At 47.6% G+C, this 10,891-nt stretch overlaps 1 long non-coding RNA gene across 1 annotated transcript; it reads right to left on the bottom strand.

The window, feature by feature from the left end:
* Window positions 1-906: 906 nt before the first annotated feature.
* LOC136653963 (uncharacterized) lies at window positions 907-8,196 on the bottom strand. Its single transcript, XR_010794574.1, has 3 exons — window positions 8,111-8,196; window positions 2,929-3,055; window positions 907-982 (listed from the first exon to the last, which is right to left on the bottom strand). It is a non-coding gene; the product is annotated as an uncharacterized lncRNA (long non-coding RNA).
* Between the last annotated feature and the right edge of the window lie 2,695 nt (window positions 8,197-10,891).

Here is a 10,891-nt window from a genome sequence, read left to right as displayed (position 1 = left end):
TAGAAAAAGTGACTGGTGCAGCATTTCTCTCTCAGTGCACCAGCAGCACTGCTGAGTGAGCGTCCAGCCTTTCAATCTGCCCAGGGGCTTTTTAGAGCCCCCTTGCCATCACAGGGGTCTCCGGAGAAGACAACTAACAAATGCAGACAGATGGCAGCAACAGAGAGACACATGTGACCAAATGCTTTGCTCCACCCCTGCCCCACATAAGATTGTAGCCTGGGAAGTTCAGAGCATGGACATTCAGGGACCTGAAGGACCTCAGCCAACCTTTGATACTGCCTATGGCAAAATTGCATTGATACAATAGTAGCAGAACAGTAGATTCAGATAGCTTGGCATAGCACTGTCCAGGTATTTATTTGGAGGTATATAGAGGAGAGAGTGACAAGAAAGAGAGAGACAGAGACTGCATCCATTGGTCCTTCCCACGCATATTGAACAGAAGACATTTAGGGTCTTCTATTTAGGGTTGAAGACCTGCCTATTCAGGGGTCCATGACATGGCGAAGGAGTCTGTTGTGCACACGTGATGGTTCTTTCACACTGAAAGTGGTTTCTTCCACTGAACAGACAGAGAGTGTGGAGGCAATCCTCCTCCCCCCCCCCCCGCCTGGTTCAGCTGACTGGTTGAATCAGTGCTTTCTCTTCTAGTGTTTCTCTTGAGATGGCTGGTTTTATTAGATTGCTTTTATAACTCTTTCAGTCGTTATATTTGTTCTAAGATTGCAAAGGAAAAGCAGTCATTTCAATATAACCGGTTGACTTGAATACCCCATTTCACATATACACACACCATGGCATTCAGGACAATATTGCATGTTTATTCCGAACATCTTCATTCCTGTAATTGCCTTGACTGGGTGCCAAATGCTTTAGGAGCCCAACCACAGCAGAGCATGCCTCCAAAAGGGAACGTTGACCAAGCAAGGGGAGGAGAAGATTCTCTCACATCTCCGTTTTCCACTAGAAGGGTAGTTTGCTGAAAAAAGCAGGCATTTCCAGACTCAGACTTGATCAACAGAGAAAATGTGTTGCCTTCTTAAACCTTAAACTACCACAATAATACATGCATGTAAAGTTAGCACAAAGACAGCCTCTCCACTCAATCTTTCCTTGTGTTGCTTGCTCCCTGAATATTTCCCCAAGTTATTCTGCCTCCCCCCCCCCCATCAAACACAACATTGCGACTCAATAAGACTCATCCATTTATTTCAGCATAAGTTTCAAAAGTGAACTGCTTTCCACAAAACCTGCTGCTGGAACAAATGGGTGAGTGCTCAGTGTGTGCTAAGATGGGCTGTTGCTTTTGCTGCATCAGTCATGCCTACCCCTCTGGAGGTTACCCCCTCCCAACACATATTTTTGGACACAAGTTAGTGAGGTAAGCTTGGTCTGCAGTTCTGGTGGGAGTACAAGCAGTGGCCTTCATGGCTTCCACATAGTAAGTGGCAGATGGAAAAGGGTTCATCATTCATGGCAAATCTTTCCCTCCTAAAGACCAGAATTGGCCATTGGACACATGCTTCGTAGGATGTGCTTTGTCAGGCCTTCTATCTCTGCAGCTGGAAAGAAGCAACCAGTCTCAACTGAGTTTGATCAGTGTAATCTCATTTGCCAATGTATTCTAGGGCAGGGATGTCACAATAGGTAAAGGGTGCAACATGCTTGAAATGCTTTATTTTGTTCTGAAACTTTAAAAAAAGACTAATCTCAGACCTCCTGACATGGTCCCTAACCTGTCATATAAAAGAATATTGATTATTTGTTTGTGATAGAAATTTGCAAAATCTTCCATTACAAAAAGGTCCAGTGAAATGACTAAGGGTCAGATCCTGAACAGTGCATGCTGGCGTGCACTTTTACAGACGTGCCGTACGACACGTTTTTGAGCCCTTATCGCGGGCCCAGTGCTGGAGCTAGGCCAGCACAAGCTTGCACTGGGCCAGCGCTGGGCCCATGTTCCACCGCCTGGCAGTTGCCCATATCACCTGGCAGCAGAGAGGTAAGTGGGGGTGGCAGGGAGGAGGCGTTCCAGGATGGAGGGAGGGGGCAGAGGGTGAATAGAGGGCGAGGAGGAGGCATGGCTGGAGGAAGGAGCAGAGCGGGAGGGTGTGGGACCAGTAGAGCTTGACTTCACCAGATCAAGAGCCCTGTTTCAGACCACACGGTCTGACACAGAACTCTGATTCTGCTTCAGCCCAAGAGCCACAGTAGAATCAAGTAGCCCCATTGTGGGTCTACTTCCCTTATTCTGGGGAAGGGGACAAAAGTCCCCTTCTCCCCAGGTGGGAGCGGCAGCTGCCCAGGTTCGTTGGACGCTGTGGCTGTCATTTTGGTGCTGTGGCAGCCCTGCGCTCCGGGCAGCTCGCGATTGGACTGGAAGGCCCTAGTGCCAATGCAGCCATGGCAAAAAGGTGAGGGTGGTATTCAGAAGTAGGGAGGCTGATCTGAGGGCAAACAGGAGGTAAGTATAAAAATGGGCCTTCTTGGTGGCATATGTCTGAGAAAAGGGGTGAGATGTTTTGAAATGGAGAGAATAGATCCATTGATGTCAGATCCATTGTTGTGGATCCACCCCCACCCACTACCTCCCCACCCCCACTTCTTTCCCTCTCCCACACAGTTACACCCCCAGTTCTCCCCCTCCCCACATTATCACCGCCACCACTGACTTACTTGGTCCAGCAGCCATGGAGGTGTCCAGGGCAAAGCTACGGTACTGCCACCTCTTGCAGCAGCACTCTCAGAATGGCCAAAGAAAGAGTGCTGTGTGTGCCATTGGTGGCCATTTTATGACAGTGGAAAACTCTTTAGCTGTTGTTAACTCTTCCTGCCAATCCTGCATACGATTGGGCTGTTAGTTCTTAAGAGGAAAGGCAGGATACAAATATTCAAAATAAATAACTATGTTGAGTTCTCCCTTACCTTTTACAGCAACGTGCTCCAGGACCACATTCTCCAATGGAGCGGAAATCCTGCCCACATTCATTTTTGCTGCAGTAACCTTTTGCACTGCTGCACATTGAAGGATTTTTCACATACTCACCAAATCCTGCCAAGAGAAAGAGATTCTGTATTAGCAGACAAAAGGAAAATGGAACAAACCCATGGAGACTACACCGTTTGGATTTTAGCCATTTCTTTCAAGACAGCCAGCCTCATTTCAATCTAGCAAACAGTATTTGAGTCCTTAATGATATGCTTTGGGCACCATTTTCCCTTTGTTATGCTCTCATTCCATTAATGGCCACACCTTGCTTGGTCAGAAGATTTAAACCTGTGAACAAGCCACATCTTGGGAGCTTCCTTGCATGGAAGCAAACAAAGTGATTAGTGAACACAAAAGAGGTGCTTTCAATCTTGGCTTCTCTCATCAACTTCATTGTAATCAAGAGTTATCACAAGTCTCCTTTCGCCTGACAAGCACTTTTATTTTGAATGCATGGAGTGCTACCTGCATGTATACATGTGTATGTTGCTTTGGATGGCTGCCAGGGAGCATGACCCAGGCCAGGACTATGACATGAAGCAGGACGGATGCAAGAGACCTCATACCCCACAGCCTACAGGAAGGCCACACTTTTAATTGTCAGAGCATTCATCTGTCCCCTCCACCCCCGCTACTAAGTCAAGCAAGCTTGGAAGATGCCTTATCTTCCTTGGAAATTTCATGGGCAACCAGACCTTGCTTGCACAAAACATTTAACAGGTGAACATGGGAGGTGCCTGATCTGGAGTCAAGACTGATAATCATTGACAATCATTGATAATCACAAAAGTGTCTTTTCAACCTTGGCTGTCCTCATCAACTTCATGACCAAATTCAATCAAGGAGTCTATGATAATTAAGCCACTGGCATCCACAGCTTGTTGCAAATTCTTTGTTGCATTGATATATGGTAAGTCTAGGGCAGTGACTCTCAAACTTTTCCAGCCTGTGGCTCCCCTGATCCTTGTGCCATTGGCCACAGCTACCCATCACAACACCTTACCTCAGTTAGCCCCAAAATGGGGATGAAGGTATTATAATTATACACTACAAACAAAGAAACAGCTGCCAGGACTCTGAGGTTGCAATCCTAACCACACTTACCTGAGAGTAAGCCCCATTGAACACAACTCTCTTACTTCTGAGTAGACCTGGTTAGGCTTGTGCCCTGAGTTTGTTAGCATCACACCTGGAAGGTTTTGGAAACGGACTTTTCTTCTTTCTTGTAAGGGGGGGAAGTGATGAATTTGCTGGGGGAGGGGAAGACTTTGTTTTGTGTGTATCTGCTAATTGCAAACTGATATGACACTGAGACCCAGAGATTGTTTGGCTGCAATCCTAACCTACTTTCCTGGGAGTAAGTCCCATTGAACACAATAGGACTTACTTCTGAGTAGACCCAGCTAGGATTGTGCCTTTTGTCTTATAATAGCAGCCAACATGGGAAGTACCCCCCCAAGGACGCAGGAGGAAAAAGGCAAATGGCTGAAAAGGAATGGGTATTTTTATTTTTTTAACTATTTTTGGAGACAAAGCTTGACTGATCAAGAGCTGTTTGTTCCTCTTTTTTGAAGGGGGAGGAAAAAGAGAAAGGTGAAGATGCTGGGTTAAGCTGACACAGACACCAAGCCTATGCAGGTCTACTCAGGAGTAAGTCCCATTTGAGTCAATGGGGCTTACTCCCAGGAAAGTGTGGATAGGATTGCAGCCACACAAAGCAAGATTACAACTCACCCCAAAGTAGATGGGGCTGTTCACACACATACACCCAACATGCAGATGCCACCCCTATTCCCCCCAGGCAAGACAGAGGAATGCAGGCTGTGGCATTTGGACACTCCCCAAGAGCAGACTGGGCTCCCTCCTTCCCAAGCAGAGGAAAGTGCTACACACCTCCCAGCTTCTCCCAGCCAGCCTCTAGCCAGCCTTCCCAGCCAGGCTTCTCTCCACTGTGCACCTCCCAGCCAGGCTTCTCTGTTTGGTGAGGAGGCTCCCCCACCTTCCCCCCCCCATGTTTCACAGCCCTCCCCACCTCACACTGCCCACCCACCTCATTCATAGCCACAGAAAAGCAGCAAGTAGCGAGGCAGCATGTGCAGCTCTGCTGAACAGCTACGGCCACCTCTCTCCCCAAGATGCCTCAGGATGCTCTTGGGGGCTAGCCACACCTCCCAAGGGAGCCCAGATGCACAGATTGACTACCTCAGGTCTAAGGGTTTTGTGACCGCTATCACTATTGGTGTAATTAAAATTGTCTGGGATTAAAAGTCACGATCTAGTAAAAACATCGCCTACTGTTTTGCCCACATCTTTGGTGGGCATTCTCAAAGGTTTGTAGGTGTTATGTATGGTGCTATACCTACAAACCAAAGTCATGTGGTGTTATGACTACAAACCTTTGAGAATACCCACCAAATGTCCACCTTGTGTGTTTCATTCCTTACTCATCTATCTGCCTTGCTGCACTGCATTTGCTCATTAGACCTGCTGCTGCTATGTTAAATCCCTCCCCTCCAGCTAGTACCCAAGAACCAATGTGAGAAGCCAACATCTTCTCTTTTCCAACCTTCTTGCCCATTTCCCTCCTCGAGCTGTGTCAGTACACTCTGTGGGCTGTTGGAGTTGGTGCAACTCCATCTGCTGTCCAGAAGGGGTCAAGCTATGGGCCAGTGACTCTGACCTTTCTTCCTGTTCTCTCTGTGATCCTTGTGGGGTGGGGTGTGGTCCTAACCCTTTATCCTTCCCTTCTCCACTGAGCACTTCCTCTTGTCCTCTGACCTGTTAAGATGCGCACACCAGGGCTCTGATGCCCAGGCCATCTTGAGCACAAGGCATGCAGGGCAAGACAGCTCCAGGGCCTTGCTATCTCTAAGTGTTAGCTGAACCTTTGATCCTAATCAGATGCTGTAAATATACACTCAATGAAAGTGTAAGTAACAACTTCTTTTTGCAACTTTAACAAGCCATTGCCTCTTTGTCTTTTTATTCAATAGCAGTCAGCTGGGTGAGGGAGGTTCCCTGGGGTGATACCCAAAGGAGGGGGGTCTGCTGCTTAAGCTACTCTGCTCCCCCCCCCAAGAGGAAACTATTTTTAATTTCCTCCAACCTGGGCCACTTTGCAAGGTGTGCTGTTTCCCAGGAAAGCAGCTCTGGCTCTTTTGCCCTGCTTCCTCTCTTGAGGCAGCTGTGGTTACAGCCTAGCCCTGGCTTGCTTCCAAGCCCTTTACCATATTTTCTCCCCTGCTCTTGAACAGGAGGATCTCCTGATCTCTGCATTCTAGACCCTTGACTCCTGCAGCACGGCACACACAACTCAGCAGATGCCTAAAGAGAAGACCCAGGTCTCCTTTATAGACTAATCCTATCTAATTTTACAGTGCTAGTGCAGTTGTGCCAGTGGGGTGTGTGCTGCATCCTGTGTTGGAGGGGCAATCACTGGGTCCTTCTTAAGGTATGGGAATTTGTGTTCCCTTTCCATGGATTGCATTGTGGCTACACCGGATGGGATTGGGCCCTAACTCCCTTAACCGACACAGCAAGAGGTCAAACTGCTGGCCTCCCAGTTGTGCAAGGGGACACCCATTTGAGCACCTGCTATACCATTTAAGAGGAGAGACCAGCCTACTCACTGCAAAGGGGCGAAGTGCTTTCCTGGCCTGCCAAGGGGCTCACTCCCTTTCTGTAGCCCTTGCTCAGGGTTTAGGAAACAAAGACTCAGCCATGGTCTCATGCAGCAGCAGAAACTTTGGTGCTTCCCACTTTCCTTTTCCCTTTCCCTGGTCTTTCTATTCTGCCCCTTCCACTACTGCACAACATCTGGTTCTTCAGCCCCTATTCCCCTGGGTAACCTTCCTGATTCACTACATCCTGTTCCCCTTCCTTTCTTCCCACCTCCATTCCCACCATTGCATGCCCTGCTCTCCTTTCATGGATTTCCTCTTTTTCTTCCTATTGAGAAATCGCTGACATATAAGGAAGGCCTAGTTAGTGAGAGACTGTTGAGTATGTTGCATTGTGTTGCATTTCCTTTTAGATTCCCCTTCCAAGGTTATGTGTTCTCAAACCCACAATAATGGCCATCTTTTGTTGCCATTCCTTTGAACTGTGCCATGAGCCAACACATCTGGTTCCTGCAAGTGCCATACCTTTCCCCCACATGCACATGCTACATGTGGCTCAGGGCACACACAATAACAGTTCTCCTGTGTTCTTATCACCAGTGATCCAAACTTGAATGGATTCTAGGGAAGCCTGGTGTCACTTCACCTGAACACTGCTATTCAGAGAGACCATGCCTTCAGGCTGATCTTCTGCAGTTCATTGTTGCATCAGCTTTAGTTTCAATCTTCAAAAGCGGCCCCCCATACATTATGGTGGGCTACTATAAAAGTTACAAAGTCATGTTCCAAGGCAGTGGTATAGGATGGTGGGAGCAGCAGGACCTGCTCAGCAACTATATCAGCAAACCACTGAAATGACCAGGCAATTTGCATATATTAACTAATCTGGACTGATCAGTTTTATCATGACTCTAACAAGGAATTAAATGTGGGACTTACCTTTCAGTAATTCCCATGCCCTGGCAACAAGACCTCTAAGTTCAAGAATGAAGCAGCAGATATCTCTCCCCTCCCCAGTAAGCATAGATATTGGAGTGTCCTGAAATAGCAGTGGCTAAAAGAGTTCCCCTGTAAGGGGGCAGAAGGTAGGGACCCAATGTATCCTGCAGTCAGAAAGCCTAGCTGTAGCTCCTGTGGAGAAGGTACAAAGGAAATATGTACTGTGCACTTGGGGCAGGGGCAGGCCACAAACCCCTACCCCCAGTTCCAGGTACATACACTTAGAAAGGAACAGGGGAGCTAGGAAAGAAAGGGAGGACAGGCACACATAGTATATAGCAGGCACCAAATATCTACCAGTTAGCAAAGATTAATATTATTTTGATTTTGTTCCAGAGCCAGGAAAGCCAAAGGGAATCAGGACTCCTAGTTTATACTGACTCTTTTGTGCTTGACATGTAGTGACCAACACAGATGGATTTCCCATAATTCATGCTGTCTAAATATTCCTATCATATCACTCACACATTAATCCTGTGCATTTGCAAATATACTGTACCTGGAGCAACCAAGAGCATGGACACAGCAAGGAACAAGAAAAAGATCCTCATGGCTCTAACTGGCTGGGGAACTTCAGCTGTGTTCTGAGGAACAGATCCACTGAAGGCTTGACCTATTTATAGAAGCCATAACAAAAGAGGCAATGTGATATTCTTGGTAAAGTGTGTAGGCAGAGGTTCTCCAATCAAGCGTTTATCTGAGAAGAGTTTGTGCATACAGCAGAGGAAGCAAACTTTCAACTCAGTACAACTTGAACTTCAGAAGAAGACTGGGTGGGTGATCTAGTTCTTTTCTGGATGATTTCACATGCGTATCACACTAAGAGTGCAATTTACTGCAGGTCTACTCAGAAGTTAGATCCACTGAGGTCAACTGGACTTAGAGCCCAACCCTATGCATGTCTACTCAGAAGTAAGTCCCATTATAGTCAATAGGGTTTCCTCCTAGGTAAGTGTGGATAGGATTGCAACCTTACTCCCAGGTGAGTGTGTTTAGAATTGCAGCCATAGAATCCTGCTAGGGTGAATATTTCCAAGGCTGTGTGTACTCCATGCTTATAAGATGTGTATATTCCCAGGGCTGGCCTTTCCATGAAGTGACCTGAAACAGCTGTGTGGAGTGGCAAAGTTGGAGGGGTGGTGAATGGATGAGCTCATCTCCAGGTTGCTTTTCCACTGGGCACTCCTGGAGAGAGAAGGGGGTAGGGGAAAAGCTGCTGAAGCTCTAAATCACTTCTCTCCACCCAGCTTGTGAAGCACCAGGTGGGCAGCTGGAGGCAATTTGGAGCCTGCTCCCCTTACCAAGAGCATGGCATGCAGCCTCCCTTGTCTGCACCACTTACGTTTCGAATGAACAGCAATGGTGCATGCTGGGTTCCCAGTGACCACCACTTCTGTTCTTCAGAGTGGAGGAGGGAGGAAGTAAAAAGAAGAGATGGGTCCACCTCTTTTCTCCCTGCCTATCCATGGGGATGCCCACTCACTCACTCCTCCCCCATCATCCACAGGGGGCATATGAATGTGCACAGGGACAACAAAATTGTGGTGGGGGAATTTGGGTAGCACATGGGCCCAAGCTGCCACTGCATAGCTCTCACTAAGGTGCTACCATGGGTGTTCTGGGGATATGTGCATGCAGGCACTAAGAGAGGGGGGTAAAGGGGGTAATTTGTACCCGGGCCCAGGGTCATAAAGGGGGCCCAGGAGCCAAAGGAGGGGGCCCAGAAAGTTCCTGGGATCTTCCATTTTCCAGTCTCACTGCCCATGCAGGGCCTCTGAGAGGAACTTTGTCAGGGAGTACAAAGTTTCTTTTGGGCCCCTTCCCAAAGAGGGAGGGTGTGTAACAGAGTGGGGGTGGCAATGAGAGTGGGCAGAATGGGAGCAAAACAGTCAGGGGGAAAGTGGCAACAGCCAGAATAGTCTTTGGAGCCTAGGGGCGCAATCCTAACCCCTTATGTCAGTGCTTTTCAGCACTGGCAAAGCGGTGCCAATGGAACGTGTGCTGCATCCTGCAGTTGGGTGTCTCTCACAGAGGCCTCCTCAAAGTAAGGGAATGTTGTTCCCTTACCTCAGAGCTGCATTGCCCTTATGTCAGTGCTGGAAAGCACTGACATAAGGGGTTAGGATTGCACCCCAGGTCTACCAGTCTTCCCAATGCAGACCTCAGGTCTACCTGCCTGCCTGGTGTTGGCAGCTAGACACAGTGAAACGGAAAACCAAACACACCCCTAAGTTTCCGTAAAATCTTTCAAATATAGAAAATCATTGTAGGAGATTAATATCACTGTATTTAGGCTCACACTAGAATGGAAAGTGTTCTGTGTACACCGAAACGGACTTCTGCAGCAGCTGCAGTCCTGCAGCTGTGTTGCTGAGCTCCTCTACACTCCTTTATGGTAAGCGGATTCAGAAGCCAAAGAGCAACTGTAGCTGGTCCGTTTCCTCCCAGATGTGACACTGTTATGAAATGTATGCATTCCTGGGTCTGGTGTGTATGGTTTGTAGCAGTAGTCTCCACCATGTGCCCACAGTAATGCCCCCAGCATCCTGCATGGGCAGTGAGTCTGGGTGAGACTGGAAAATGTAAGATCCCAGGAAATTTCTGGGCCCCCTCCTTTGGCTCCTCAGCCAAAGGTGTACACAGGACACTTTCCATTCTAGTGTGAACCTAATTACGATGATGCTAATCTCCTGCAATGATTTTCTATATTTGAAAGATTTTAGAGAGGAGTGTGTTTGGTTTTCTGTATTACTGTATCTAGCTGCCAGCACCAAGTAGGCAGATAGACCTGAATTCTGCATTGGGAAGATTGGTAGACCTGGGCTCCAAAGACTATTCCAGCTGTTGCCACTTTCCACCTTCCTGTTTTGCCCCATTCTGCCCACCTCCATTGACACCTTCCACTCTGTTTCACTCCCTCCCTCATTGGGAAGGGGCCCAAAAGAAACTTTGTACCCCCTAATAAAATTCCTCTCAGAGGTTCTGTGTGCATGCAAGTATACACATGCTCCAATAATCACATTTTTGATCTTTCACTATTGGGTGTGGTGCACACATCAACTTCTATCAGTATATCAGTATAGACTTCTATCAGTAAAGGGAAGGGTGACAGTGGAAAGCTTCATGCTTAAAATGCTGAATGAGACTTTACTGAGGGGAATTAATGCAAATGGCAAGAAATAGCAATGAAAATAAACAACTAATAGTGCAGTGAATGGATGACCCTGGTGGTGGAAGAGTTGAATAGCTAGCCATTTGACTAGCTTCAGGATGGGAGGAT

The sequence above is a fragment of the Tiliqua scincoides genome, chromosome 1 (assembly GCF_035046505.1).
Source record: "Tiliqua scincoides isolate rTilSci1 chromosome 1, rTilSci1.hap2, whole genome shotgun sequence".
NCBI lineage: Eukaryota > Metazoa > Chordata > Lepidosauria > Squamata > Scincidae > Tiliqua > Tiliqua scincoides.
This window is presented reverse-complemented; position numbering and strand designations above follow the sequence as displayed.